Below are 6,000 nucleotides of genomic sequence, written 5' to 3' on the forward strand. Positions count from 1 at the left end.
AGAACATGATTGGTAATAGTGGTTTTCCTATCTTTAACTCTGATTTAAAGTGACTTTTAGCACCATGGGATGGAACGCCTGGTCAGTTCTCCATCCAGTCCCAGGGCAATGGCATTCAAACAGCAATTTGGTGCTATCTCAGTGGTTAGGCCCTGTGTGACATTAATACTGTTCTTTAAGACTATAACTTCACTTTGTTTAAAAATTTTTTTAATTATTTCAGTAGTCACAGTGCAAGAAACATTATAAATTTTCAGCAGACAATACAGAGCTTATTTTCAAGTGGTGATAATTTGGGTTATTGTCCTCAGACAAATGGAAAAATCCAAATTTAGTGGTCGGGGCGAGAGGGGAAAGATAAGCTGCAAAGTACTGAATAGGTGTTACTCTTGCTGTAACACTTCTTGGATGTAAGGGTCTTTTTCTTTGCTGAGTGATACCAGTATAAGCCTGAAGCAGTGACCCTGAGTGCAGTGAGAGGAATCACGGGATCACTTGGTTTGTTACCACACTGGTGATACTTCCCCACTCCCCAACAAATCATTATTGTGAAATCAGACCCACTTCACCATAGTACCAAAGGCCTGCTTGGTAAATCGTCGGCGTTGCAGAATTTCCACAGGCCATCAGTGGCTGGATTTGCCGAAAACAGTGTGGGGAGTGTAGAGATATTTGCGTTGTGGTGATACCCTGATGGTGACGGCTAGAACGTAGTTCTACCCTAAATTCATTCTTTGCGTTCCTCAAAGCTAGGTTGGAATGTGGGGGAATTCTTCTTAAAATTAATGCATCTTCTGAGTAAGCCAGCATGGGAGATCCAGCGGCTCTGCAGGACTGATTTTTCATTTGCTGCTGTGGAGGCTTCAGTCATCTCCGATACCCGTGTAATTCCTCCTGTAAACAGGCAGCGAAGCAGCAGGAAAGCACAGTATGTTCTCTCCTTTGTGCTGTGGTTTGGGCCACTCCTAGTGAAAACTCTGTGGCCCCATTGCCTTAAATTACCGGCGTTTTGAGGAGTTTTAGCCTAAAGCGCAGTTGCATCAGTGGAATAAACCACCTCAACCAGAGAGGGATGTGTCAGTTCGGATATTTGAAAACAATTTTTGGAAACATTTATTTTGTTTAATTTTGTGCCTGTCCTAAAGTATGGGAGAGAGTGTTCTATGGACTGAAGGGGTTTATTTTGGCTACTTTGGAGCAGTGACATATCTGGAAAATAAAGTCTGCAGTGAGGTCCTGTCTCTTTTAATGTTGTTTTAATACTCATCAGCAGTGCTTTGAGTAAGCCATGGCAGTTAGCAGATGGACCCAGGGCTGGTACAGGCTAAGCTGTTGGTTCAACGCCCCAAAAGCTGGAAAAACTGTAACTGAGAAATTACCTTAAAAAAAGGTAAAAAAAAATAAAAATCATTACCTGTCCTCGTGTCCAGCTGCAGCTAGCTTTGTGAAAATGCTTTTCAGCCTCGACAGAGGCCACATCTCCTTTCACCTGGGTCAAAATCATTGAAGTGCCGTGCTAGGTGTGCGGGTGGCTTCCTGCTCGGTACCGTGCCCAGCGTGGAGAAGGTTTTAGAACTGGCAAACGCTGTGATTTCTCACTGCTAGTGCAGAGTTTACCGTACCAGAGTACAGTAAAAGTGTTTGTAGAAGGCTGAGGGAAGCAAGTAAAGGATTTTTATTTAAGTGGATAATGGCTCATCACTTCTGCAAACCTGAATCTGTGAAATTGTTCTCAGATCGCTCCAACTGAGCGAATGAGTTTTGGACTCTTTACTCAAATCTTGTTCCTAGAAAAAGTAGCTCTTCTAGGCAAATTAGTTTGCAAAATACTGCTGTGTCCTGGGCCAAGTAACCTGCTGTTGATTCTGAGTCGTATCCTCTCCATTTGACTTTTTGATTACTTCAGATAAAAGTTCCCTTTTCAGTGATATCTGAGGATGAGACAGTTCAAAATTCTGTGCCTCCCAGGTGCCTTTTGGCTTCTTTCTGAGCTGGGCTGTGGAGGAAATGACAGCACGAGCTTTGAACTGCCTTCTTCTTTTTGTGTCACAGCCTTACAATTATTGGCATGTTTGTCCTTCAGTGTTGTGGTGTCGCAACGTTAGAGGCTGTTTCTGTGGTTCTGATTTTCAATTTTAACGCTGGTGTAAAGGATCCTTCCTCATTCCCTTCCCGTCTGGAATATGGTCACGCTGTATTTCAGCCCGAGGATCCCTCCACGTTCGCTAGTCCTGAGCACCTCTGCCTGTGTGTTGTAAAGGCTTTCCTAGTTTTAAACTGTGCTATCCGTGGATTGTAGCTGTGGCATGTCCCACAAATTGAGATCGCTAATCATTTCCCAGTGTGAGGCAGAAGAATTGGTATTTCTAGAGATGCTTGCTCATCAAGGTAATAGCATAAAAAAAAGATAGGAGTAATTCTAAATAATTTGCGGACAGTTTTGTCTTTCTGAGTAATAGTCAGATGATCCTGCGTACATGGAACTTGGTGTTTGTCATTTGCATTTACAATGAAAGTTGAAGCTTAAACTAGGAAAGGATTAAAAATACGTATTTCGTTTCACTTCTACTTTCAACTCTGCAGAATAGGAGCTAAGGCTCCTCGGTGCTGCTCAGTGGAGTCCCTGTGTGTTGTGCCCCCGTGCAAGGGAATTTGGAGCGTTTTGTTGTCTTCCCCAGCAGTTCTCGCATTTACAAGAAAACGCCAGGTTACGCGTGTGCTGTCCTTGCCTGACCTTCGTGCTGAATAGGTGAAAGAAAAGCCTTTTCCCCTGCTCTCTCTTTCAAGGCCAGACCCAACATCTTTGTAACCAGTGGCGGCTCTTTATCATTTACCATCAGCACGTTATTCATCGAATACCGTTTGTGTGAGCTCTGGTTTGTACCATTTGTGCCATGTTTATAAATCGGTTTTTTATATTTTTGTACTGAAAGCAATTGGAGCACTTTAGAAAAGTTTATTTCAAATTCCATTTCTGTTCGTCCGTGGAAGGAAGTCTCTCATGAAAGTAGATCCTGTTGGCATAACTGCGTGCATCTCACTCAGAGCTGTGAACTCTCTTGATGCTCTTTAGTCTTAGGTCTGGTTTCTAGGCCCACGTTGCACTGTAAAGATTTAATAAATAATCATGGTCCATGGTTAAATTGACCATTTTGTTGGGGAAGTGTTTGGTTTTGTTTTTTGTTAGGGTGTAAACATTGTAAATAATTCCTTTACTGTTGATACTGCAGTAGCTACATCTTTGTAGTCATTATTTTATTTGTAAAGTTGATGTTTAAATGTTAATATTCTGTTGAATTGTGCACTCTTGATTAATTGTAAACTTGATCTTAGCACACCAAATGATGATTTTTACAATGATTGCAAGGTTTCTCCACTGAAGGATTTCAGAGCTGCAATAGGACTGAAACCAACTTCTAGCAATAAAAAAAAAAAAACCACCAAACCTGACTGCCTTTATATCTTTATATAATTATTTATTATTTTCTATTTCAACTGAGGATCAAAGCAGCAGTCGTTTCTCACGTGCTTCTCATTTTCTACCTTGGACGGAGATAATGTGCCATACAAACAAAACTGAGGGTTTTCCAAAGGGGAGGACGGAGCGTAGGAGGTGTTAAGTGGAGGATACTAATAGCTGCAGCCCTTGCCAGCGAGGTGAGCCCCCTTGTGAAAAATCAGCTGCTCCCAAAATGTCTAAACTCCGCGTACTAGTGAGAGAGCAGCGAGTGATTTAACAAAGTTGCTTGTATGAGAATGCAGGTACTTTGCGTGGTGCCAGTCTGAGACATGCCTGGCTCTGTCCCAGACAGTATCGGTTCCCTTTTGGAACACGTATAACAAAAATAGAAACTTTCTCCCTGGTGCTCGTGCCAAGTTGGCAGCCCTCGCTCCCAGCACCATCCCGTAGCCTCTGGCTGGTGCAGCGCTTCCCAGCTCCAGAGTCAGCAAGTTGTGTTTCCTGCTAAAATCCCCACTTGTGGCATACTGGTGAGCTAACCCAAAAGCTGTAACTCAAATAATTTCTAGAGATTAGAACCGATGGAAAACCGGGTGGGGGGGAGAATTGAGGCCCAGATTGGTGCTTTCAAAGGAAGAGGTACGGTTTTTCTCGTCGAAATCCAGCGTTGTGGTATTGAGGAAATCCCACGGCCCGTTTTGGATGTGACGGTGCCAGTGGTGCCATCTGTGAATCACTTGGCACAGCGAGAACTCTCGATCTGTAGAAGCATCTCTGGAAGACCCAGGCTCATTGTGTCAGTAGAAAACAGTCTGCGTTTGTCACTCAGTGAAGCGCAGTTAACATCTGGCTGGCGGCACAAACTGGAACTCAATTGGAAAACCCCAAGTTTTTCTACTTTTCCAAAGTATGTAAATAATCACAAACTTGTAGGCATGCTACTGTTACAAACATGACTTGGTCTTTATGGGAGGTGACAGACAGATGTGTTAGCAAATGAAGTTTTAAAGTGTGTTTGTGTAAGCTTTTTGCTTGCCCTTCCTTTAAGAATATTTTTTTACATCTGCTTCTGCTCTGTTCAGGTTCCAGGGAGCTGAGCCGCGGTGGCCGCTGGAGGTCACTGCCTCTGTGCGCTTCCAGACCTCGCTGTCCTCGCTAGAGCAAGGCGAGTAACTTCATGTCCGTTTCTAAATATTTTTCAGCAGCAAGAAGTAGGGGAATTGCAGTTATTTCATGGGGACAGCTGAGAGGGATGGTCTAGGACAGAACTTAGGAGCTGCTTCCAGAGCAGTGGGTTTAAATTTTCTTTTCCTATTGCGCTGTACCCTCCTGCAGCCATAATCATGGGTCAGAGCAGTGGGAATTGTTTCTAGAAAGACACAAGATCCTGGATCAGGGAGATCCAGTGTTAGCGTGGCCCAGAGGGATCCCTGCGGCAAAGGTTCCCGCTGGGAACTGCCCGGCTGCAGCAGCCCAGAGCTCAGCAGAGGCAAGTTGAAATCTTGGGCAGAATTTGCATCTGTTAGAAGTTTGGTGCTGCTGCAGCCCTGGGTGTTCAAAGGCGTGTGGGTGTTTCTGTGTTATGCTTCAGTTCTTGCGGCAACAGCAGGGCAGACATTCCTTTGGTGGTTGCAAACACCTTGACTGACAGTATCATTGATAACGCTGTCGCTCCTCTGTGAGACACGTTTTTCACAAGAAGGGTGTGATTTCAGGAGAGGGTGTGATTTCAGGACGGGTGGCGGTGCCTTCAGAGCTGTTAACTTGCTCATACCAGTATTCCAGCAGCTCCGCCCTGCCTTGTCTCCCTTTCAAATCTGCAGCTAATTAACCCGAAACCCAAACCACATTCTTTCTATTTGGATGAATCATTCTGAGGCCATAGGCAATGACCAGCTTTATGCTAAACCTTCCTCTTTCATGTGGGTGAGACACGGCTGATGGTTCCCATACGTGCATCTGAGATTCATCGGCAAGCCAGATGCTTGAGGACAAACAGGCACAAAGGATATTGGCTCCATGGTGTGCTCTGACAGTGGGAATGTGCTGGTTTCTGCCTTTCCCTTTCCTCAGCCCTGTGACTCAAATCCGGTTCGATTTCCCATCCCAGCGATGGGGCCAGCCCGAGGCTCAACAGACGAGGGATGGGGGGGGCGCTGTCCTTGTGTGGTGCCTATATTGTTTGCTCCTTCTGAGCCCGTGGGATTTGGAAGAGGATAAAAGCCAAACCCTCTTGGAGCTGGCAGTGTTGGAGCGTGCAACACACGGTCTCTGGCTGTGGGACAGTGGCGCATGCACAGGAGGCTCAAACAGGGCAGGGATCACTTTGTCAGGGAGCTCCGTGAACACAGGAGCGTGAAAAAATCCTCACTGAGCAGCACAATGTCGGTGGGCCTCTCCCACGTCAGAGCAGCAGCTGGTGCCTTTTTGCTTCGTGGGGCAGAGGATGATGCTAGACCTGAAGCCGTCACAGATGACTGCGTGTGCTACGCAGATTTTTCAGGGCATTTCAGAGAGGTAGATGTGCAATGTCCTCTTTC

The sequence above is a fragment of the Apaloderma vittatum genome, unplaced genomic scaffold, assembly GCF_000703405.1.
Source record: "Apaloderma vittatum isolate BGI_N311 unplaced genomic scaffold, ASM70340v1 scaffold24354, whole genome shotgun sequence".
In the NCBI taxonomy this organism is placed as follows: domain Eukaryota; kingdom Metazoa; phylum Chordata; class Aves; order Trogoniformes; family Trogonidae; genus Apaloderma; species Apaloderma vittatum.